This window comes from Xenopus laevis, chromosome 7S (genome assembly GCF_017654675.1).
Source record: "Xenopus laevis strain J_2021 chromosome 7S, Xenopus_laevis_v10.1, whole genome shotgun sequence".
Taxonomy (NCBI): domain Eukaryota; kingdom Metazoa; phylum Chordata; class Amphibia; order Anura; family Pipidae; genus Xenopus; species Xenopus laevis.
The window spans coordinates 33,627,198-33,652,783 of record NC_054384.1 but is presented as its reverse complement, the minus strand read 5'-3'; the positions used below and the strand labels follow the sequence as shown (position 1 = coordinate 33,652,783).

Below are 25,586 nucleotides of genomic sequence, written 5' to 3'. Positions count from 1 at the left end.
TTTCTACATACCACTCCTTTCTTTTGATGCCATTTATTTTGTTATGGGTGGATGTATGACATAACAGGTGGGGCTATGATGTGATTATCTGGCCTCCACATCATTCAGTACAGTGTCCTGTCTGACTTTCTGGCAGAAAATCTGACAGCCCTTGCAAGAATTGGGATATCCAGTTCAGAACCAGACAGGAAGCAACCCTGCTTTGACTGCATCTGCTATAAATGTTATTAGGACTGGCCAATGTCTGCTTTGTGTGCCTGATCTGTGTCTGGGGGGTTAGTCATTAACACCTTGCCACAGAACCTAGCTATTCTCTTTGATCCCACACCATTCAACGTCTATGAAATGTTGTTGCTTGCTATCTTTCCAATGTTCTATCGCAAAAAGTGTCTCCTGCAATAGAATGGTTTGCTGCCTCTCAACCCCTTGCAGAGCCAAATCTTGACAAGACACTAAGCTTTTAAGTAAAATATGCAAAGTTGTTGGTGTAAATCACTTCAGATACAGGATTCCGCTCCCTTATGCTACCACTACAAAAGAGCTCAGTCTCAGAAAACTGCACACAGATAGAATATGATGAGCCTGTTTTATTAAATGACCTGGAGCTGCACCTCCACCATCCTAAAAACCTCCTGCACTGCAAGTTGTAAGTCTTAATTGCCAGTCAAATGCCCGTTCTGTAATTAAGAAGAACATTAGATTGCATAGCGGTAGCTCATGGTGGAGGCGATCACAATCTGCCCCGCTGAGACATCAGCAGACACCCTTAGGATTTCCTTACTGACATAAAAGCAACCCTTACCAGGACTGAGCAGTGTGGAAAAGCAAAAGCCAAGGCTACTTGCTAAATATTTCTTTTTTTTTTAGATCTGTACCCCATTTTACAGAAAACTTATAAGAAATCAAAAGGGATTATTACAAAAGTGAAATTATGGTGTGACAGCATTATTATCTGTGAAGTACGCTGCAGACAGGTAAATTAGCTAAAAGTGTTTCAAACTGTGGCAAAGGCAGATTTGTACTTTAATTACCAGTCATGTTAATGCAAAATAACTTGTCACTGCTCCAGGAAAAACAGTGATTTAAAATGGGGATTTTATTTTTTAAAGGGAAAGTACTATATACAGTATATATATATAGAGAGAGAGAGAGAGAGAGAGGCACTCACAGGGTTTTAAATTAACCAATGATGCTGTTAGTCCACTCGTGTTATGTTGAGACATAAGTGTGCAAAAGTGGAAATGGAGAAAAGGAACATGAAGTGTCAATAGAGTGATGCACTAGAGCAGATACAATGCTCAAGAAACATGTAACTAGAAAAGTGTCACTGCCAAAAAAAGAAAAAAAAATATATATAAATAAATATAATCTTAATGAAAAGATCCGCATTCCATTATGTGCAAAATTCAAATTTCTTTTATTGTGTACATAAATCCGTCGGATTTATGTAAACAATTAAATAACTTTGAATTTTGCACATAATGGAGTGCGGATCTTTTCATTAAAATTATATGCAACACTTTGGATCCTGCACCCAGATTTGATTGAAAGATTCCGGATTGGAGTGCGGCTGCCACAAGTTGACTGTATAAATAAATAAATATATATATATATATATATATATATATATATGTATATACATGGGCAAATTCGCTAAAGGGCAAATTTTAGCCAGCGACCGCTTTGCTGCACTTCGCCAAACTGCAAATTCGTTACCAATACTCTTAATCACTAAAATGTGAAGTTGAGTTACTTCAGCAGTGTAAGAATTTAATTGTAAAGTTTCTGTAGCGTTTATTTCTGCCTAGAGACACTTCGCTAGCACTATTGCTCTTAGGTTAATTTGAATAGGGCGGGTACCTAAAAGTCGTATGGACGTCTTTAATAATAATGTTGGTGCAAATACTTGAAGTGGCCACTTTATCAAACACATATCCAATGAGCCATAATAAACAGAAGAGATCCTCTAATTCCCTAGACATGAGCCTGCCCTTAAACATACTGTAAGTGGCATGCCCCTCAAATTAGTTTAAGAAAATTGTTTACACATAAATCTTTAATAGTCCGGACTTATGAAGGCAATCCTGCTTTAAAAAAAGAAAAGTTGTCAGCGTTTTTTTACAACTTTAATGTATTTCCGGCATACAGGATATGATGCCACTGACATAAGATTGAGGAAGATGTAGCTTTGTTTTATCAGTTCGCCTGGTCTGAGGTGATGAAGTAAACTCTGGCATCTTGGAGAATTTGCGGAGTAACGACCGGTCGCCAAAGATAAGTCGCCTGGCAATAGAGTACGAACGAGTGCTACCGACGCGAATTGTCCTCTATGCCTGTTGGTGAATTGGCGATGTCCCTGCGGATGAGATTTCAGGCAAATTGTCGCTAGCGAATATATCCTTCATTTAAAGTTTTCTTCTGTTTACACAGTTACAGTACTTACTGTACTTTTCCCTGTTCCTTTATCAATTGCAAATATGGATTCCCAAGGAAGAGCCATTATTCATGGAAGCCAAAAATAAACTAATATCTTTTTCTGTCCACTAAATGGTGCCATTTCCCATTCCTGCTCAGGACAGTCCTAAATGAAGAAGGAACATCTGACTCAAACCCAGTCATATCCCAGGCCCTGCAAAATGAAATGTACTGCTGTTCACTAAGGTACAAACACCCTAAAATGTGGGCAAGCCTTCTGTACACAAAATGAGCTGTGTGGCATTATTTGTGAGTATCTAGATATGTTTATATACCCACATATTCTATTTTTCAGTTGTAACAAAATTGTATATGCTAGCGTTAAATTTGAAACCCAAACTCAACACGCATTACAGAATACTGAATTCTGTAGTCATAAATAAAGGGTATTTGTCTTAGTTGTTATTGTGGACATAAAGGCCTGTTATTTGATCATTCTACCCAACAGTAATCGTGTTCGTAAGCCCTGATGCTAGCCCCATATAGGCTCAGTAGCTAACGTGTGTTCATCTGACAGTAGTGTGAAATAGTATTAAGGCACAAAAGCAGGAGAAGGCGTCAGGGGAGCTCAGATTACAGTATGTAATTTCAAAGCCTCCTGGGGATGACAGCCGGAGATGTACACTCAGTGGCTCTCAGCAGCCATGTACAGATTTTCAGTGCTTATTCAATTCAAACCGAATATAGAAATATAGGGTTATTAGCAGAAGTGAATTACTTGCTACCGTTTATTATACACTATTCATTACCAATTACATGCTGAAACTTCATGTTGCCAAATGACACTGCAGGTACAAACCTAATGAGTACAAGTATATGTGAATTGATTTTCTTTGTCTAAGCGCTTAGGGTGCAAGAGACTGTGCTGGGGAGATTCCACAGGGTAATGCCATACTGGGTCAAACTCCAGAATTGGCAGTTTAATTAAATGAGATCCCAAGAGGAAGACTGAATGACAACCTAGAAAAACAATGCAAGTGGATGAGAGGAATGCATGATCATTTATTTATAAACATCTTCTGTGCTGCTGTACATAAATACAGAGGTAAGAGACACAAAGGAACAAACATTCATTCAACCTGATAAAAGAATCAACAATAGGGCTCATTTACTAAATATTACCCAAAAATAAAGACATGTAACAATCACACAGATGTGTTATACCCACGGTGATACCTACTGCTAATAAGGGACAGCAATATGTAGCTGAGCCCTGCTGGCTTAGCCACATTAAAAATCAAAGCAGGAAAAATAATTTCTAGTTATGTACACAACTCAATCACAAAGAGAATGAATCTCTTGTAAGAAGGGACAGTAGGGTTATATTTGTTATTTATAGACACAACATATTCAGTTGGCAGACTCTACTACAATTGCCTGGCATAAACCTAATATCTTATTCGGTTTGTATTGACTAGGCTTGTGTGTGTTAACATATAAAAAACTTAGATTTGTCATAAATACCCCTGGAATATTTATCAGTACTAGGAAAAGAGGAGTTTCGCACACCCTTACCATCCCACAAGATAAGTGTAGCCTGGTGCTCAATGATAGAGGAATCTACCCCCTTAAGATAATAGCCACAAGAGATTTCACTGGCTCACAGGGCAAAACTGCAGGGTAACCCCTTGCTAATTTTATTTGCAGAGCGCAACGTTTTGCGTCTCAGCCTCTTTCTCAAGAATTTACCCTGCAGTTTTGCCTTGTGTGTCAGTTAAATACTTATCAGAAGCCATTCTTGCATAAGTTATTTGTGTATAGTGTGTGTTGATTACAGAGCTGCTTAAAATTGGAAGATGCTATAACAACAGAGTTTTATGTAGCTGAATTTTAGGACTGTTTGTGCTTATAATAAATGCTGCAATCAAAGTTCTCTTTGTGAAAGTTAGTACAGAGTTGCATTCATGTGTAATTACGGACGCATTATTACTACTATTACTAACTACCCCAAAAAAATCAGGACTATTATGAAAGCATTGTTTTTGAGTATGACATTATATCGTTATTGTGCATATATTGTCCCTACTGATGTTATTAAATCATAATGGTGCCAACTCTACTATGCTCTGATTTACAGAAGTCTTAGTACAGTTAGGCGGTCTTGCCACATATAATACATAGGCAGGGGGCTTTGTTTGCAGAAGCTGACTTGAAAGCTGTGAAAATTTGTATTTATTTTAATTTGGGGTCCCTACAGGCCACATTGGTAATTCAATACATATTGGTCATCAAACCTGTCAATAGACCTTTGTGTTCATATTTAGGGTGATTTGCTAGTGCAAGAAATTATGCAGGATAAATGCGGCAAATTACAAAAAATTTTCAGAAAAAAACGCTTATTTTTCAATGCCTTGCAGTTTGGTCAGTTGGAGTAGAAAGAAACCTTTACCCATGATGGATTCGTCAGAATGTGTACTTTCCTAAATTGCATGGTTATTTGGGGTCTTAGTGCAGTTAGAGGGCATTATGATACATAAGACATTTTTGTTTGCTGAATTGGCAGCCAAGAAAATTTATATGCGCTATTTTCATTTATGGGTCCCTACAGGTCACATGCTTTTGGAAATCTATGCATATTGGGCATCATGCTGTTCAGTAGACCCCTGGTGTTCATATATTTTTTTTCAAAATGAATCAGTTAATAGTGCTGCTCCAGCAGAATTCTGCACTGAAATCCATTTCTCAAAAGAGCAAACAGATTTTTTTATATTCAATTTTGAAATCTAACATGGATATATTGATATATTGTCAATTTCCCAGCTGCCCCAAGTCATGTGACTTGTGCTCTGATAAACTTCAATCACTCTTTACTGCTGTACTGCAAGTTGGAGTGTTATCACCCCCCTCCCCCAGCAGCCAAACAAAAGAAATGAGAAATGGATTTCAGTGCAGAATTCTACTGGAGCAGCACTATTAACTGATTCATTTTGAAAAAAAATATTTTTTCCATGACAGTATCCCTTTAAGGGCATGTGGGAAGTAACTTTAGCACAGCTTTGCAATTGGGCAGTTTGGATTAGAAAGACATACAGTATTTACCCATTTTTGGTACATTTTTACCACACACACAAAACAGGCAGTGTGTTACTAAATTAGTTTAACCATAAGCCATTATTTTGTACGTGTAAGGTATATGTTGGGTCCCATACTTAGGAAAACCTCCACACAAACTGTTTAGTGGACCCTTGACTTTTATATTTAGGTTATTTACCTTGGTACTTAACAACATGTGTGAATAAAATGCTGCAAAACGGAAACTTGATTTTCAGAATTATCAAAACCACTTACGTTACGAAAGCTTTGTAGTTTTCAGTAGAAAGACATATTTACCCATTTTGGGTTTGGGGGAGAATGTGCCCATTCTGTGGCTTTCTTACAGTAAGTAAACTTACTTTTTGTGGCTTTACCCCACATAAAATGCAGTGTGCTGATCTTGCAGTAGCTGAAATGACAGAGATGATAGCGGATATGAGGGAAATTTAATTTTTGGGCTCTTACATGCCACATACAGTACTTAGGTAAACCTATGCAAAATAGGCAGCAACTGTTGGCTATCATATTTAGGATGTTTTATTTTGATACATAATGACCTGTAGGAGATAAAAATGCTGTCAATTGGAAGCTTTGTGGCTATTTTACAAAAATTTCATAATTTTTGAAAAAAACAAATAACTTTAGAAAAGCATTGCAGTATGGTTTCCTTTTGTCTTGCTTTGGAAATCTGGTAGTGTACTGCTGAGAGTTTTGAGCAATACAAGTGAGAAATCTTCTATACATATTGGATATTGGTATGTGAAGGATACATGTGACTTTGCAGTTGTAGACATACAGTACATCAGATAATTTTTTTGTGCATTACAACATTTTGATTGATTGAAAGGGTTAAAAGCAAGTATGTTACTGGTTGCTATGTGTTACGGCATGTGGGCCAACTGTCCCTTCATTACATTTTGGCAATAACAGTATAAGGAGATACTGTATAAGGCAAACTAACACTACTTGCCATACATAAGTCAATAAATACCCCTTATTGTGTGTTTTAGACCATATTTAATCCAATATTCCAGCCTAGTTAGGTCAATTTGACTTGTTGGATCAAATCACACCCAATATTGCCCAATGGTATATATCCTTTCATATTTTGTCAACTTTACTTTAACTGATACTCTTAAATGTATTAATAATCCTAGATGTCTAATTGCAGTCTCTTAACATTTGAAAGAGAATGTATTCAGCATAAGTGTGAATGCAAATTGTAATTGAAATTAATGAAAGGTTATCACTGGCCCTACTATTCCAATTTTGTTTTGGGAATGAGTCAGATCTATGAGTGGATTTAAAGCTCCTCTATCTTAGCCTATTTTAATAAAATACAATCAGTATGAATATCTTAATATAAAAAAAATATCAAGGCCCTGTGTTGTATTGCATCCCAGGAGACATGGATACAGCCTAAGTGCAGGAACTGCCCAGAAGGGTACATCCCAATACTGCAGCTTTGTGACAGCTTAAAGACTGCAGAAAAGTATTAGCTTTCACATTCTTCTTCTACATGTTACATAAAACAACTGATGACCTATCAGACGTCACACTTGGATCTAAATACAGAAGGTGACCTTGTGGCTGAGGGAAGGAAGTGGATGTCACATAATATATTTTACATTCATCTTCTTTCACCTTATTCACCTGTTTGTGGGGTACACTATACAGCTTTGATCAAATGCATGTTATTGTAGTACATGGTAAATAAATGTTGTAACAGTAAAATAATCCAAATCTGTTCATATAAAATAACACAGCCTGCTTTCTGGCCCTCATTCACAATACTAACTGATTTAAGCCAGCACTTTCATGCTGGTTGGCTTTGGGCCAACTGTTCCTTTTAACTACCCCAATTCACAGATCTGTGTACTAGAACTTAAACCATTTGACAGAGACAGAGAGAAAATTTTAAATGTATTCGATATTTATTACATATTTATTCATAATTTGATATTATGAAATATTAGTAGCAGGACTGTGAGGAACATGGTGTAGGATCTGGTTTGTACTAACCATTGGAACTAATCAGACATACCTCCAGGTTCTATTAGAAGTACGAGCCCAGGATTACTGTCCATTTTAATTAGATCTGATTTCCAAGATTCAAGAAATTAGACAAACCCTGCAGAACAAATGAAGCAGAGCAGCTGCGGCATTCAAAGCAATGGTGGCTATAGGTGCTTCCACCCATTACCAGTGTTCTGGAGGTTGGGGCATAACTATAAGGGAATCAGACCTGTGATTTCTGGGGGCCCAAAAATAAAGCTGCCCTAGCAAGGCACCAACTGACTATTTACACATAAAATGTCTTATTCCCAAAGCTTAAAGGAGTTGTTCACCTTTAAATTAACTTTAAGTATGATGCTGAGAGTGATATTCTGAGACAATTTACAACTGTTTTTAATTTTTTATTATTTGTGCATTTTGAGCAAATAGATTTTTATCAAACAGCTCTCCAGTTTCAACAATCTGGTTGCTAGGGTATAAATTACCCTAACAACCATGCACTGGTTTGAATATGAGACTGGAATATGAATAGGAGAGGCCTGAATACAAAGACGAGTAATAAACAGTAGCAATACCAATAACTGTATAACCTTACAGTTGTGAACAGGGTTGACAGGATGGTGGTTTTCCAGCTAAATTGGGCTACTAATTTAAAGCCCAGGCTGGTTTCGAAAGTACAAAATAGCCAAGGTACGGATTTGTGCTACTTTTTGGGGCTTTGGCTGGTTAGTACTTTGGAAAGTACTGTCGTTTTTGTTTAACAATTTGTTGTTAAAGTAAGACTACAATACCCAGCATGCAATGGGACTGATGTGTAGAAGTCAGGAGTTACCAGATTTTGGGCTCTAAGCATTCTCACATTTGAGCATTCTCAAATTTTTTGAGAATGCTTAAATGTTCTCATGCTTAAGCATTCTCACATTTTCTGGTGACTTCCTCAATTTCAGACAATTTTGGGGCACACATCTACTGGCCACCAAAATGACTAGAGGTTGAGCTGTTTTACCAATATTTATTGAAATTGTGTGTGTATTAGGGCTTTATGGGGCCCCTATACCTCCCTAGGCACCCTCTGTAGTTACACCCCTGATGACAGGAAAATTCATGGAAATATTTGCAAATCTGTGAAAATTTTGAAAAGGTGTATTTTCACATATATTCATTTCTTTTTTAGACTTTCTTTTCACTGCACATATTGGGCAAATTTTGGGATACTTTTGAAGTGCCCCTTGGCTAGTTTTGGGCTGGTTTTGTGGCCGACTTTGGCTGCTTTTGAAAATTTGACCTGGCAACCCTGGCTGTGGAAACAAAACAGAAGTTGCGGAGCATATCGGCAGCTGAATCATAAAATCTTCATTTATTGAAAATAATTAAAAGCATCAATATCATCGCAGTGACTTGTACCCCCTACGCTTGACGCGTTTCGTGGCGTCACGCCACTTCCTCAGAAGTGACTTGTACCCCTACGCTTGACGCGTTTCGTGGCGTCTCACCATTTCCTCAGAAGCTTCTGAGGAAGTGGCGAGACGCCACGAAACGCGTCAAGCGTAGGGGTACAAGTCACTGCGATGATATTGATGCTTTTAATTATTTTCAATAAATGAAGATTTTATGATTCAGCTGCCGATATGCTCCGCAACTTCTGTTTTGTTTCTATGTGATATTGGCCTGGACAGGGGGGCATGCTGTGTGCAAGCACACAGGTTTGCTGAATCTACACGTGCAGGTGAGAGAGGGGGAGTGCTCTCTTTTGACTTTTTAACCCTGGCTGTGGAGCCCAGTAACTGTCTGGAGGATATAGTGACACAAACAAATGTGAGATGAAACATGGAAGTGATCTAAGCCTAAAGGTGGCCATACAATGACCCGCCAAACGAGCGGATCTCTCCCCGATATGCCCACCTTGAGGTGGGCAATATCGGGCTAATCCGATCGTGGGCCCATCCTAACGAATAGTAATGGGCGGTCGGATCGTGGGACCACATCAACGAATAGATGCGGCCGCGATCCGATCGAAATCTTTGGGAAAGCCCATCCAGGGGCCACATACAAGGGCCAATAAACTGCAGACGCGGTCTGTCGGCAGCTTTTATCGGCATCTTTTATCGGCCCGTGTATGGCCACCTGAACACTGTGATCCTCTGCCTGCTGCAATACAATAAACATATTTTCTGAGATTGCTTCCCCCCCATCTTTTCCAAAAATAGTTACGCCATAGGAAGCTGTGTCTGGTCCTGAAGCAAGGCCTCACTACACTTCTGCATTCATTTAGCGTTTGTTAGGACATTGCTCGGGTGCGCTCTGCCAGCTGCATGTAGGCAAAGGGGAAGGGACTAATTAGACTCCTTGTATACTGACTGATTGCAGTCTCAATGGGGCTGTGAGGCGCCTGTTCTGTTTTATGTTCAGTGTAACGTGGCTATCGGCGGACAGGGAGAGTTGCAATTCCATGAAAGCCACAGGTTGTGGATCCCCGGCTTGTACCTGTGCAGTTCCCGTACATGCGTATCTGCTGCCTGTCCCTAAACTGCGAGCGCAGCCTACAAGCGGGTCCCTGGGCGGGCCTGGACAGGAGGCGGTCTCTCTGGAGATAGAGAGGGAGGGAGGGAGCGGGGCCGCTGTTGTTTCCGCGCTGTGAGAGCTGCCGGGTTGGCGGCTCCAGGGAAGGAACAGCACCGGTAAAAGCGCAATCGGCTCTGGGGCGGAGGGAATATACCATCTACAGGGGGAGGCGGAGGAACGTTCTAACTTCCTGGACTCATTTGGATTGTTCTTCCCGGATCCAGTTTTTCCCGCAGCTTTCTGTTCTCTAGCAGGCGATCTACGGAGCAACCGCAGCCAGGTATGGAGTGTAGTACCGCCCGGCCGGACAGGGGCGCCCCATCATGTCAATTACTGGGTTCACTTTGTGTAGGGCGCGGAGAGGCTGAGTGGGACTGTCGCACTCTGACATAAACAGAGGGGTCTTTAGCCAGTGCATTAAGGGATAAACAGGAAAGTAGCCTTATGGTAGTTCCTCAGCTATAGAGCATGCTGGGTGTAAGAGTGGGGTGGTGACTTCTCTGTTGGGGGTGTGGAGGTTAGCAGGGCCCTGGGCTGGTTGTGAAGGGGGTTCTGGGATGTGACACGGGGCAAAGGAATGGAGGCGGGGGCAGGAAGGTCACAGAGCCGCAGCAGCAGTTACTTGCCAACTAGCCCAAGTACTGTCTGTCACACATTGTCTCCTTTTAATCTCTGGGCAGTATAGCTGCTCGCCATAGAAACATAATGCCACACGTCTGGCCTGTGTGCTACTGGCTACTACTACTATTACTACAGCTTTGGACCCATCTTTTATAATTGAACTGCTACACTGAAACGTGTGGGAAACTCACTTTGTGGCTTGGATTGATTTCTTCAGTGTGGAAGAGAACATGAAGCAGTCATAGGCCAGTCTGTAACCCTTCTGCTGCTGTTCCTCTACAACTTCAAATTTTTCTTAAAGCTTTTTGGGATTGCTGAGAACTGTAGTTCAGCAATATCAGGAGGAATATAAAATTGTCATCCCCTGCTTTAGGCTTTCTCCTGTCGTAGTGATGGCCATGCTGTAAAATGGTATCCTTGCCTAGTATGGGTTCATAATAAGCACCTGGTAAATGTGTAACCAGATCAAAGATCACTCATTGCTCTATATATACAAACAGAGTTATGTAAGCCTAACCTGGTATTTGTTTTAATCAAGTACAAACGATTGCACATTCAGCCATAAAATTGTGTGTCATGAGGTGTAAAACGCACGAGCCGTATCTTCATTCTCATCTCAATTTTATAGCCTAGTTCATTCATATTTAATAATGAAAGTCATAGCAGGCAATATCACTTGTAGCACTTCACACAAGTTTTCCCTTACATTTCCTGGTTCTGGCGAGTGCTGACTGTTCACGTTTCATAAACTGGTGTTGACGTGTGTGTGTGTGGGGGACCTAATAGTCTTACACTGTGAGCAATACAAGGGTGGTTTGATTTGAAAGCACAGATTGCACTAAAAGTTGGTTGATCTGGCTATGTCAATTTAAGGCGATCAGTTCTGAGTGCTGAACAATATGTATTTTGTATATAAGATAATCCTTCTGTAGCCCATGTGAGCTTTTATTATTAAATACTATGAATCCTTCCCAGTTATGTAAGAAACAGATTGGTGCTTGAGATAAGTCTTCATCACTTTAGTTCTCTTTGTAAAAATCTGTTCAAGTCTGTCTGAGCCAGGCTTATTTGGGTGGATACCAAAGATTTCTCCTCAGGCCTTTCTAGCTGAAAGCACCAAATAATCGTGAGTTGTCGGGATATTAAAGACACGCGTTATATTATTTTGATGAATGAAGAGGCTTTTATTTCCCAGAAATGTTTTTCATCTTTCAGATGTTATTACTGAGCAGGGGAAATATATTGGTTATTGCAATTACAATACATATATAATCTTTTGGGAGGAAGGGCTGTGAAATTCATGTGTTTCATTATTTATGGAGTGTACATATATCCAGCAAGGATATGTCACATATTCTATTGTTTGAAATCCTCTGCAAGGCTTCAGGTAAATACTTCAAAGCATGTTCTTGTAATTGAGAAAAGGGACTTCCTCTCTCTCACAAAGACATAAATCAGTCATTGATAAATGTGAATATGCAGGATGGATTATTTACCCTTTTACTCACATGTTGGGCTGCTGCATTGATGTTGTTAGGTGTGTAATAATAACAAAAGACAAGTGTGTGTATACAAAGTGCTGCCACTGGAATTTTGTGTTAGGGAGTTGCATCCCTCTGTGTCCCTCATCTTTATTGGAAATGATTTGATGTATATCATTCATTGATTATATTCATGTTGTTAAACATGAATATAATGCAAATTATATTATTTTTCAATTGGTTTGAATTTTGAGGATGAAAACATGTTTTTTTTTAATCTGGTTGGTTAGAAAAGTAGAATATTTTCTGGTTGAGTTCAAATCTAAATAAGGTTTCTGTATGTATCGCACAAAGTAATCAAAACGTTGGCTAATTAAGTGTACTCAAACATTCTTACAATAAAATCTCATATGTATATATTCATATGCATGTATATGCTGAGATATACATCACAACTATAATATTAAAAAAATTCAATGTTCCAGTTTTTTTCATTCTAGATGTACATCACAACATATATAATATTAAAAAATTCAATATTCCAGTTTTTCTCATTCTAAAGTGCTCAAAAGAAATCACAGCAACAGTGTTACCTTTGTGTGCAGCACTATGAGTTTCCTTTTAATTAAAGGCTAAGTTCTGTACATTTTGTTTATGTTTATGAAAATGTTTGGGAAAAAAACATAGGGCAGCAGATTTCTGAATATACTTTTACACATGTATTGGAAGTGGAAGTCACTATTTTAATGTAATATGTATTGCATTTAGCCGCTTGCTTTTATTTGGCAGCTCCTATTAAAATAAGTACAATTCAGATATATAAGAGGAATATAATAAAAATATGCATAAGAGAGAACAGTGTTCTTTGTCTTATATTGTTTTTATGCATCCCATTACATTATCTAATGGCACCTATGCCTCAAGACCATTTCTTCAATCCACTACTTACATTGTCAAATGATTCATTATGTTTTACAAAGCTTGTTCCCTTTCCTAATTAATCATATGAAACCACACAATCTATAGAGAAATTTCATGCTAGCAGAGTAGACAGTTTTCCCATGCACATGAAAGTCTTAATGTTGCCTAATTAATAATAATACTACAGATAAAATCTAATGCATTATTGAATTGTAAGTGTATAATTGGCAATCACTGATCGAAAAGTGTTTTGTATAATTTAATTTATAGCTAGTGTTTTAAAGTTTATCTTGAATTGGTTGGCAGGACCACAAAAGCCTTTCCGTTTTTTATGTTGATTTATAGATAAACTGCAAAAAATGTGTGTAATGTTCTTTGTCTGTAGTATTGTATTGTACAGTTTCATAGCTCACACAGCATTTAATTGGGGCATAAATGTTTTGATTCAGTTATATGTGCACTTGATGAGACCTGGACAGAGTGAAAGGGTTAAGGTGGCCATACACGGATAGATCCGCTCGTTTGGCGATGTCGCCAAACGAGCGGATCTCCCTCCGATATGCCCATCTTGAGGTGGGCAATATCGGGCTGATCCGATCGTGGGCCCTAGGGCCCAACGATCGGATCCTAGCGTTCGCCAAACGGGCGGTCGGATCGCGGGACCGCATCAACGAACAGATGCGGCCGCGATCCGACGGGATTTTTAACCCCATCCGATCGAGATCTGGCCGACTTTCGGCCAGATCCCGATCGGGGAAGCCCGTCGGGGGCCCCCATACACGGGCCAATAAGCTGCCGACTTGGTCTGTCGGCAGCTTAAGAGTCTATGCTCTCTGTGGCCCAGAAGGGATCCTGGCTACTGGGGCTCATAGTAAAAATAAATCACTGCTTCTCCTACAAGGCAATGTGTGATGTCACAACTGTACCATAATATTTTTATTGACATGTTGTAATGTGGTAGCAGGCTGCTGACCCACCACCCACTAGATCCCCACTAAATGTTTGGCTATACATTTTGTAACATTTTTCTAAATTTAACATTTAATTAAATTAGCACCATCATCGCAAGCTGCTCTGTAAGAGGTAGGACATTGTTCACAGGGCTTACAATCTAAACAGGAAAACCAAATTTCACCCTTTTAGTTTTATCAGTTATTTTCTGTTGGCTGGCACCAATGCGAGCCTTTAGTTTTGCAGACGATAATATATTTTTTGCAAAGAAAGAAGAGCTGATTTATCATCAGCTATGGAACACATTTAGAAGGCCTGGGTTATCAGCCATCACAGCCCCTCCCGATGTTGTTCATTTAGTACTGAAATGTGTAAGTATAGGATGAAAATTGGCAATTAATATGGTTTTCAGAGGCTTTCTAGTCCAATGGCTCATTACTATAGATGTTTATCAGATGTTTAACATACTATAATTTACATTTTTGTGCTGTCCATTTGTAAAGTTGGAGCTTGTATTTCACATTTCAGTAAATATAAACTGCCCCAATAAAAGGTGCAAAGTCATTTCTGTTGGACTTGAGTCCCTGTACACCTCTGTTTTCCCCAGAGTAGACATGTAATCGTGAAATTTTTAGACTTTGTGACACAAAATGGTCCAATGGTCCAATGGTGCAGTGGTTATGCAGAGACCCACACAGATCTGGCATTGCATAGTATTCATAATACTATCTTATTGTATTCTAAAATACAACATGGTTTTGTTTTCAAAGTGTCTTTGTCCAAAGAGGCTGCAGTTTACCTGTTTTTGTGCCTTTGACATGGTACATAATAATAGAGGAAATATTCTTTATTCTGCAAGCAGCTTCCCAACAAAGAATGATGAATAATATCTGCATAACTAAGTGGGGAATAGTTAAGGCTGCAAGCTCGGGAAGCCTGATATCAGCCTAGAAGTGCCTTGTGTTTGGTTTGATATAGTTCATTAGTCTTTAACCCTTGCCACTAGTCCTTGATTGCAGCTCACAATCTGCTAACTGTAACATGGATTTAGACAATTAACACACTGGAAAATGTCAAAAGAATCACCCACTGGTAAAGCTGGATGAAAAGTGAACACACGGTTGACATTGCTTAATCTGTATGAAAAGTGAATACAGTGAACGTTTGTGGCTCAGCAGACATATTTTTCTTTCAACATTTTTTTATTGATCATAATCACATTGCAGATTAACAATAAATCCAAACATTTTTCATTTCGCTATATTGAAGTCCCCCTAAGTGACAGGGGGTATGTGCAAGATATATACATTCACTATAATCACTTCAAAGCTGAAGTTTGTATATTGTTACAATTGGTTGCAGTCATGTCAGAAATAAGTTATTGTTATGTTTATTACAATAAAAAAAAAAGAAAAAAACACGAAACAATAATCAAGAATAAAAATAATAAAAAGGAACTTTCGAAACAAACTGGCCGTCTCCTGTGTTTCCTGTCACATTTCACTATTTATTTTCGCAATTCTCCTGTGGGTACCCAAAAATTAGCTATATAATGATTGGGTCCTCTTTCCCATTATTGTCCCCATTTTTGCAATATTCTTCCTCTCTCAGATTCCCATCAAGTCACACTACAAAACAAGCCACCTGTTTTACCCATTTTGTATTTCAGTATATCTAATCCAGGGTGTCCATATTGTGATATATTTATTATATGTATCAGATGCAATACTTAAAAGCCTTTCATTCACCATTATCCAGTTCATCCTGATTCTGAATAGGACAATAGGGAGCGAGCATTTTTTCCAGGAAGCCGCTATTGTTTGTTTCGCAGCGATGAATATAAACTGGATCAATTTTCTATGTGCCTTATTTGAAATAGGAGGTGACTTATTAAGCAAAGCATGAATGGGATCCTTTCGGAGATTTTCCCCCATGATAGAGTCAATAAGCGTGTATATCCGTGACCAAAATCGAACAGTTACTCTGCATTGCCACCAAATATGTAACATTGAGCCTTCGGCCCCACAATTACGAAAGCAAAGTGAACTGACAGTTGGGTAAAATTTATGCAGTTTGAGGGGAACCATGTACCATCCCGATACCACTTTGTATAATGTTTCCTGCGCCAAAATGTTAATTGAGCTCTTGGCTGTATTTTCCCAAATCTGTTGGCACGTATTAGCGTCTAAAGATACCTTCATTTCTTTTTCCCAGTTCTTGATATATGATGGTATTGGCGGCACTGCAGAGTTCAATATTTCTTTATACAAGGTGGAAATTACCCCTTTGCTATGGGGAAATTTGATACATAGGGTTTCCCAAGCTGTCAGTGATAGTGTATTGTCACATCCCTTTAATCTGGTTATGAGAAAGTGATATATCTGTAGGTATCTAAAATGTTCTGAAACAGGAAGGTTATAGCGTGAGAGCAATGTCTCCCATTCTTTTATACCTACAAGTCCTATGAAATGATAAACGTACATCAGACTACATGTCGTCCACTGCCGAAAGTCTCTAAGACTTAGGCCTGGTTGGAAAGAAGGATTGCCCATGATGGGCATTGCTGGGAGATGCAAGGAACCCAATTTAGTTTTTTGGGTAACCGAATCCCAGATAGCTAATGCAATTCTCAGGACTGGGGAATAAGATGCCGGTCTATCCTGTCTTGGTATCCAAAGTAACGTCGCCGGATTAATTGGTTTCAACCATTCTGCTTCTATTTGGGCCCATAACGGGGGTATGGGTCGATAAAAGTGTATTAATGGCATGATTTGAGAGGCCTGGTAATAATAATACAAGTTTGGGACACTGAGACCCCCTTTTTGTTTGGGAGCTGACAGAGTTGCTAGTGATATACGTGATTTTTTTCCCGCCCATATAAATTTAGTTATCTTCCCTTGTATTTTTGTTATAACAAACTTAGGAATCTCAATAGGTAAAACCCTAAAAAAATATAATATTTTGGGTAGTATTACCATCTTAACTGCGTTGATTCTTCCAAACCAAGAAATTTGTAGTTTAGTCCAGGATGTAAGTGTGTTCTCAATCTCCTTCCATAGTTGGGGATAGTTGGCTTGATAAAACCCTTCTAGTTTAGGTGTTATATTCACTCCTAAGTAATGTAATGATTTTTCTCGCCATTGCAAATCAAAGTTGACTTGAATCAGTTTTTTATCAGTATGTGTTACATTAACAGGGAGTGCTTCCGATTTGGTTGGGTTGATCTTTAGGCCTGATATAGTTGCAAATTTGTTAAGAATGTCAAATAAATAGGGAAGTGACGACAATGGTTTGGTTAATGTTAATAACATATCGTCCGCAAATAACATCTGTTTATGCATTTGCGTGCCTATTGTTATTCCCGTCACGTTTGTGTCTTGTCGAATCATTGCCGCTAAAGGCTCGATTGCAAGAACAAATAACAGTGGCGAAAGGGGACAACCCTGCCTGGTCCCCCTGTAGAGGGAGCTATGGTCTGAAGTGAAGGAGCCCCACTTTAGGAAGGCTTGTGGATGATTGTATAGTGCTTTAATAGTATTTATAAACATATCTCCGAAATTCCATTGCTCAAGGACATAATATAAATAATTCCACGCCACTGTGTCAAAGGCTTTGTGTATATCTAGAGATAGTAACATTGCTGGAGTAGATGAAGACCTTAAAGAGTATATTAGTTGTGTTAACCGTCTAATATTCTCGCCCCCTTCTCGGTTAGGAACAAACCCGACCTGATCTGGATGTATTAATGTTGCCAAGAAGGTGTTCAATCTAGTGGCAAGGACTTTTCCTAGTATTTTAATGTCATTATTTAGAATAGAGATTGGCCTGTAATTCCCACACTCTAAGGGGTTCTTATTAGGCTTTGGTATTAACGCTATTTGGGCTAATATAGAATCTGTATGTAACTTACCCCCTCGTCTCAGGATATTAAACATTAAATTTAGGTATGGGGCTACTAGCAATGCAAACTTTTTATAATACATTATGGAGAAGCCATCTGGACCCGGCGCTTTAGAATTGGAGAGTGATTTAATTGCCAATAGCGTTTCCTCAATTGTTATATCATTATCCATTAATTGCTTTTGCTCATTAGTCAGTTTAGGTAATTGAAGTCTGACGAAAGTAGTGTCTGCTTGAGTTTCATTAAATGCAGCGGGGGTTTGATATATTTTAGTATAAAAATGTCTAAATTCTTCTAAAATTTTAAGCGGGTTACCAGTTATTGTTCCTCGCCTGGTTCGAATTTTATGTAGAGAAGTGGTAGGAGTCACTGTGTATCGCAGAGTTCGAGCTAAAGGTGTATCTGGCTTATTGCCCTTGGTATATCGTCGTTGTTGACGCCATTGGTATGTATTTTCCATATCTAATGTATAAGCTAAATCTAGCTCTCGTTTAGTGTCTATGATGGCTTTGTGTGTATGTGAGGAATATTTGGCTTTATTTTGTAATTCTAAGTCGAGAAGTTTGTTCTGAAGCCTTTCCAATTTTTCCTTTTTTTCTTTTTTGCGGGCTGCCATTATACTGATAAGTTCGCCTCTTAAAACAGACTTGTGCGCTTCCCATAATGTAACTGCAGATTCTACTGATCCTCGGTTTAATTCGAAGTAACGTTTTATTTGCTCCGCAATCTGAATTCGTACTTGAGGAACAGATAATAACGTATCATTTAGACTCCATCTATATTGAGTGGGTCCGCAAAGAAGAGATTGTAGTTCGATTAATACGATCGCATGATCAGACCATGTAGTCGGAATTATTTTAGCTGTGTGAACATTTGGTAATAGTGATTGCGTGAGAAAAATGTGGTCTATTCGGGAATATACTTTATGGGGGTTAGAGAAAAAAGTGTAGTCTTTAGTTGTCGGCCACCTTTCCCTCCATGCATCAACCACTTGCATTGATTGTAACAGTGTTAATATACGTCTAGTACTAGGGGTATCTACCGGGTTTGTAAAAGTATCCTTATAGGTCCTGTCCAGACTAGCATTCAAACATACATTGGAGTCTCCCCCCATTATCAAGTCACCGACTTGGTTGGCCTGAATGAGGTGGAACATTTGTTCAAAAAATTGGTCTTGACCTGTGTTTGGAGCATAGTAATTTAACAAGGTTACCGTCACATCTTGGATTTCGCCAACCATCAATATAAACCTGCCATTGGGGTCTGCTTTAATCAATTGTGGTTTAAATTGCAAACCTTTACGGAAACATATCATCACACCGTTGTTTTTGGTAGGCCCAGATGCTTTAAAAAATAAGGGGAAATAAGATGACATAAAGTTTGGAAATGAATCTTTAGAGAAGTGGGTTTCCTGTAAAAAAAGGATGTCCACACGGGCAGTTTTATAATATTTAAAGGCTTTAGTACGCTTATGGGGGGAATTGAAGCCCTGTAAATTATGAGTTATTTTCATACCTGCCATTGAGATTTGTAAAGAAGCATCATATAATAATTTGGCCATGTTATATGAGTGCTAGGAGAATATTTGTTATCACGGAAACGGAGAGGCATACAATGAAATAAAAAAACTATTGAAGTAACTAAAAATTGAAGAAAACCGTTATGTATAACATAATAGAATCGTGGGAACTCTAATGTCCCACACATTGCATCAAAGTGATGCAACATCAATAAACCCTGAGTGGAGTCGGGTAACAGATGGATTCCCTAGAGCTGTAACCAATGCAAAATATATATAGTATATATCACAGTATAACATTTAACAGAATAACCAAAGAATAATAACCTGTGCCTGGGTAAAGAAAAACACCAGGCGTATCACGTTAGTATAGTCATTGTCCACTGCTAGAATAAGATCAGTCCTCTTCTCGACGTGAGGGGGAGTTTCGGCGTTGTCGTTCAATCTGAAGATGCTGTAGTAACTCCTTAGCTTCATCAAGTGTAGTTACAGAATATTGTTTCCCTCTTAAAGAAAAATGGAGACGAAAAGGAAAAGCCCACCTGTATTTTATATCATTTGCTTGTAGAATCGCTGTAATGGGTTTGAAGGTACGACGTTTGGCAATAGTAGCTGGGGCAATATCGGCAAAGAGTTGAATCATATGGCCATCGTGCTCCAAGCGGGAAGCTCGTCTGGCAGCTTGCATTATCACCTCTTTGGAAGTATAATAATGTAATTTAAGAATGATGTCCCGAGGATTACCCTCTTGGGGAGGTCTGCCCAGAGCTCGGTGAATACGATCAAATTCCAGTTGAGCAGAAGTGAGTCGAGGTGCCAGTATTGCGAAAAACTTAGCTATTTCATCTTCCAGATTCTTGTATGTTTCTGGAAGGCCACGGATCCTAATGTTTCCACGTCTGGAGCGATTTTCCATATCCTCCAGTTTATCCTGCAGTTCCTGCAGTTGGTAACGGAGGGAATCAATGTCAGTTTCGTGGCCCTCCAGTACTGAGGTGGCATCATCCATCCTGTGCTCAAGTGTATCTGTTCTTTTTCCTAATTCTCTAATTTCTTTAGAGAGAGAGGCTGTGATTTTTTTAGAAGTTATGTCCAATTCAGACCTTAGCATTGCTTTAAACTGGTCAAGCATAGCTGTGTCTCTTGGGTGTGGAGTGGAAACTCGGTCCTGTGATGTAATTGGCTCAGAAGGATCTTCATCTTTATCCTCTGACCACTGGACTGTACAGCCCGATTCTTTGGCTAAATACTTATCGAGAGTTTTTGGTCTTTCCTTGGGTTTGTCTTTTTGTGAGGGAGTTGCCTTTCCTAATTTCCCCATATCTGCAGAAATAATGTTGTATGAGACTTATCAATAATGCAGTAACGACTGTGTCTTGTTATGGCAGGTCGACAACATGTGATATATTAATAGCTCCAGGGATTGTGCCTCAGAGACCCATCAATTAGTCATGATGGGCTAGATTAATCTGTTACCCCTCCAATTAAAGTCTTAATAATGATCAGTCAGTTGCAGTGTACTATCCCAACATAGTGGGAGTTAGCAGGGTTAATATTGGGGGGTGTGGAGAGTCCCTGTAGCCTAAAGATCCATATACTGTTTAGTGGGTGCAGCCTCATGAAATGCAGCATACGATAATGCAAATATCAGCTCTAATATCCAAATCCTCCAATTCTAGCTCCCCAATCCACATAAATTGTAATTTAGGATTTACTGCGATGTCCTCTATGTTAATGCGTAGGAGATCTGCTGCCGATTATTGCTTGGACTGTGACTGCGTAGCCCACTCAGTTTTCTTTCAGTGTGGCAGGCTAGGGTTACAGGCCTCACCGTTGGTGATATTGTATTATTAAATGTCCTTACGTAGCTTGGTGCCAGTCAAGTATTGTCATATGCCTTGGTCTCTCTTCGAGCTTATTCGAAAGAGCCCCAGGCGATTTGTCCTACACGGTATTGTCGGCTTGCTAATACTGCACCGTAATCAATATGGCGTGCGGTCCAGCTTGGAGCGCATTCGCCTTAGAGCTGCATTTACTTGCTGGCGTATTTAGGGATCTGCTAGAGTTCCGGTACAGCTTACCGTAGTCTTTATAGGCTGCACTGCTCTCCTTCGTCTGCCGTAGTGTTGTGTTCTCAGACAGCCGCGTATGGCAGGGCCTCGTGGTTCTAGGCCTCTCTGCCTTTACTTCGAAACGGGACCGCCTTTGCTGTTTGCCTCTTCCTTTAGGCTCTCTCCGACTTGCTCTGCTCTTGAGGCAATTTTGTCATGAGTTTGCCACCTTTTAAACAGACCGAAAAGTAATTTTGCCAGAGGAGCTCTGAAAAGTGCGTCCTTCCCGATCCTGCGTTAGCCACGCCCTCCCCCAGCAGACATATTTTTAATCATCATTATACTTACCAATTGTAGCACTTTTCTTGCTGAGTAAACTAAGTGGTCTCCCATGAGAGAAGCTTTGTTCTAAAGTATTGCTTAGTGAAGTATTCATGCAGTTGCGTACCTGATTTAGCCTCATGTGGTGTCTTCTGCATCCCAAAAACTAGTAGAGTTTGTATTATGTTATTCCCTCTAATGCAAGTAATAAGGCTTAATGTGCACAGGGTTATCAAAATTTACAGGGATGAAAGCAAAATCAAGTCAATGGATATTCCCTGCTTGTGTTCATCTGTAGTGTCAGAAACCTCTTACATTCTACAAATTTTCACCATAGTGTGGTCACTAGATAGTACTGTACTAGCATTAGGGGCCTCTGAGGTTACCTTATGAGCAATCATGTCTGTTCCCATTCCTATAACACCAATATAAGCAATAAGACTCTCTGTGATGACTAATCCATTCCTGTGTTCAATGAAAATAAATATCACGGAAACCCTACTTATAAAAGGGTATATTCTCCATTTTAAGAGCTATTTTTCAAAATCCTATTTACTTGTATGTTTAAGGGAACTACATTCACAGTATGTTAGTTTAGAAAGCATGTAACATACTTGGTGCATATTTATAAAGCATTGCAGAAATGCATTTATACCACTAATTGCCATGTTAAAAATAAAAGTATTAATAATGCTTAGAAGCGGTGGTAAAGCCACGAGTAAATTATAATCTATATAAACCTTGCACATTTGCATATAATCTGCTGTAGCTATATATATATACACACACACACACACACACACACACACACACACACACACACACACACACACACACACACACACACACACACACACACACACACACACACACACACACACACACACACACACACACACACACACACACACACACACACACACACACACACACACACACACACACACACACACACACACACACACACACAAAGTCAATTTGACGTACGGTAGGCTTAGAAGCGGTGGTAAAGCCACGAGTAAATTATAATCTATATAAAACCTTGCACATTTGCATATAATCTGCTGTAGCTATATATATATACACACACACACACACACACACACACACACACACACACACACACACACACACACACACACACACACACACACACACACACACTAAGTCAATTTGACGTACGGTATGTGACTTTCTTCCAGTTCACTTCAGTGGACTTTGGCTGTATTCACTTTTTTCCTGGCTGTAGCCGAGTGTCCATGGCCAAAGTAGAACCCCGGGAAAGGGATTAGAAATTCACTCTAGCAATTTAGATTTCATGTAAACTATATGCAGGGTAGGCATTGCTAGATCATCTGTGAACTTTGACTATCCCCATGCCTATCTTGACTTTTTAGTAGGGATGCACCGAATCCAGGATTCGGTTCTGGATTCGGGCAGGATTCGGCCTTTTTCAGCAGGATTCGGATTTGGCATATGCAAATTAGGGGGGGGATGGAAATTGCATGACTTTTTGTCAGAAAACAAGGAAGTAAAAAATGTTTTCCCCTTCCCACCCCTAATTTGCATATGCAAATTAGGGTTCGGTATTCGGCCGAATCCTTCGTGAAGGATTCGGGGGTTCGGCCGAATCCAAAAAAGTGGATTCGGTGCATCCCTACTTTTTAGGCACAAAACGTGCAAGGCTTATATCTTGGGATGATTTTCCTAAAATAAAATATTTTTATACATAAAAATATTATTTATATATTTTTTCATTATTTATTTATATATTATTTATTATAAATAAAATATTTTTTGCCGGAAACCCAGCACACATCAAAACATCATTGGGACTTCTCCTATTGACTTATATGCAACCTCGACAGGTCTGAGATGCTGTTTTTTATGATTCTGACTTTTCCATGCTCGGGGTTTAATAAATTCCGAAAAATTAGATTTTTTTTTATAAGTCTGATTTTATATAAAAAAAAAATCACAAATGTTAACACCCTCTTGGCCACCCCCCTGGGGCTAAGGTTGTACCGTCTTACCAATTACCAATGCAGGTCCTGAGTCCCCTTTGCAAGGTGAAAGGGTACTGGGAAGTTCCTCTCTTGGCAGTGCCTCCACCTATTGGGATCCGGGAATACACGTGCGGGTGGTCCCATTAGGAAAACAATATCAACTTTATGCAAGATTAAGGCAATGTAAACATTCAGTTTAATCATATGCATTCACATAGCATGACCCACTACCCTTGGAAACCTGTGACAGTCCCATCCTGGCACCTTCCTCCCTGCCTTTGGCGGACAAAGAGTCGCAGTCCCTTTTCCCATTGAGTACCATTGTTCCCAGGTAGCGCTAGCTGCCCAAACACCTTTCCCGCTGGATAATGTATTTGCTCCCACGTGGCAGGCACACACAAAGCCTTTATCACAACAGGAGACACACTGGATTCATTTTCTCTACCCTCCCACAGGCAGACTCACCCGGGGGCTCACACACACAGCTGGAACAGGCATCCACGTGATGATATCCTCAAAGGCTCCAAGCTCTCCTAGCCAAGCACACAACTTACTTTATCCTTCGCAGCTGAACTATAGCTCCAGCTCTGTCCATAGTGTGAACACACAAGTCTAGGTTTTGAATTTAGGAGCTCTAGACTCTACCTCCTGGTCTAGCTCCCAGGCTTGGGGCTGCCACACCCCAGCCGTCCAGGAGCTACTACCCCTACATCTTTGCAGTAGTCTCTGTCCACCCTCTCTCAGTGAAAGTAAAAGCAGGAATTGCTGTGAGCACATGGCTCTCCTATATATCCAAATGTGCTGCAACAGCGACACCATGTGACACCCTCCAGTATCTGCCAGACATGCTGCACAGAGATAAGGGCTCCAGCCCCTCCCAAGACTGTAGGAGACCTTGTCGCTGCACAGGCAGGGGATTTCCGCCATGTGGTTCAGACCGTAGGGGAATTAACCCTACGGGTCACTACACAAATTTTTCGTGATTTTTGCATTCGAAGTTTAGTAAATAACCCCCTAAGAGTATAGCATTACTTGAAGTAAAGCTCCCTTATATGATGACCTGGAGCGTATGGTATTGTTTCCCTTTAGAAGGTGGGTACGGTTATGGGCAGTCTATCACTGATGATGAGCATAGGCAGTGTGCCATTATTCTTAATAGTCTTCCTTGATTGCCACTGTTTTTGGCTCTCACATTGCAATAGAATCTGTAGTGTGATTTTTTTTTTTTTTTATGCATTGTAGATTTTGTTTTATAAAGTGTAGAAAAGCTCTCAAATGTGTTGAGGTAGTGTTTGAATAAAACAGTGCCATGCAATTTAACAGTGTAGGTATTGTGCCCCCTAAAGACGCCTGGAATTCACATCACACGTTAACTGCTGTGATGTATTTTTTTTTTTTTTTTTTAAATCCTTTTGGAAAAAAACAATACTTATTTTAGAACAAGGTACTCTGAAAGATAACCACCCTTTTCTCTTTATTTCTACATTTCTGTTGAGAGGGGCTGTATTTAGGCTTTTCAAAATTAGTTTGACAATTGGCAATACTTTCATAACACCTTACAGTGATTTTGATATGTATCTTTCTATTTATGTTTTAAAATATATTTAAAGGGATAGTGACACTTCTCAGGTTTTAGCATAATTGAATTCTTCATCAAAATATGCCTATATGTCCTTTAGACCATTTCCTCAATGTGACCTCTTTCCATGTAAATTGGACATGGGTCAC

At 39.5% G+C, this 25,586-nt stretch overlaps 1 protein-coding gene across 1 annotated transcript in view; it reads left to right on the top strand.

The window, feature by feature from the left end:
• Window positions 1-9,830: 9,830 nt before the first annotated feature.
• The window catches only part of ndst2.S (N-deacetylase/N-sulfotransferase (heparan glucosaminyl) 2 S homeolog), a 95,608-nt gene continuing 79,852 nt past the window's right edge, over window positions 9,831-25,586 (top strand). Inside the window, exon 1 of the mRNA XM_041571113.1 lies at window positions 9,831-10,366. The gene's annotated coding sequence lies outside the window, so the exon portion shown is untranslated. The remainder of the gene's footprint in view (window positions 10,367-25,586) is intronic.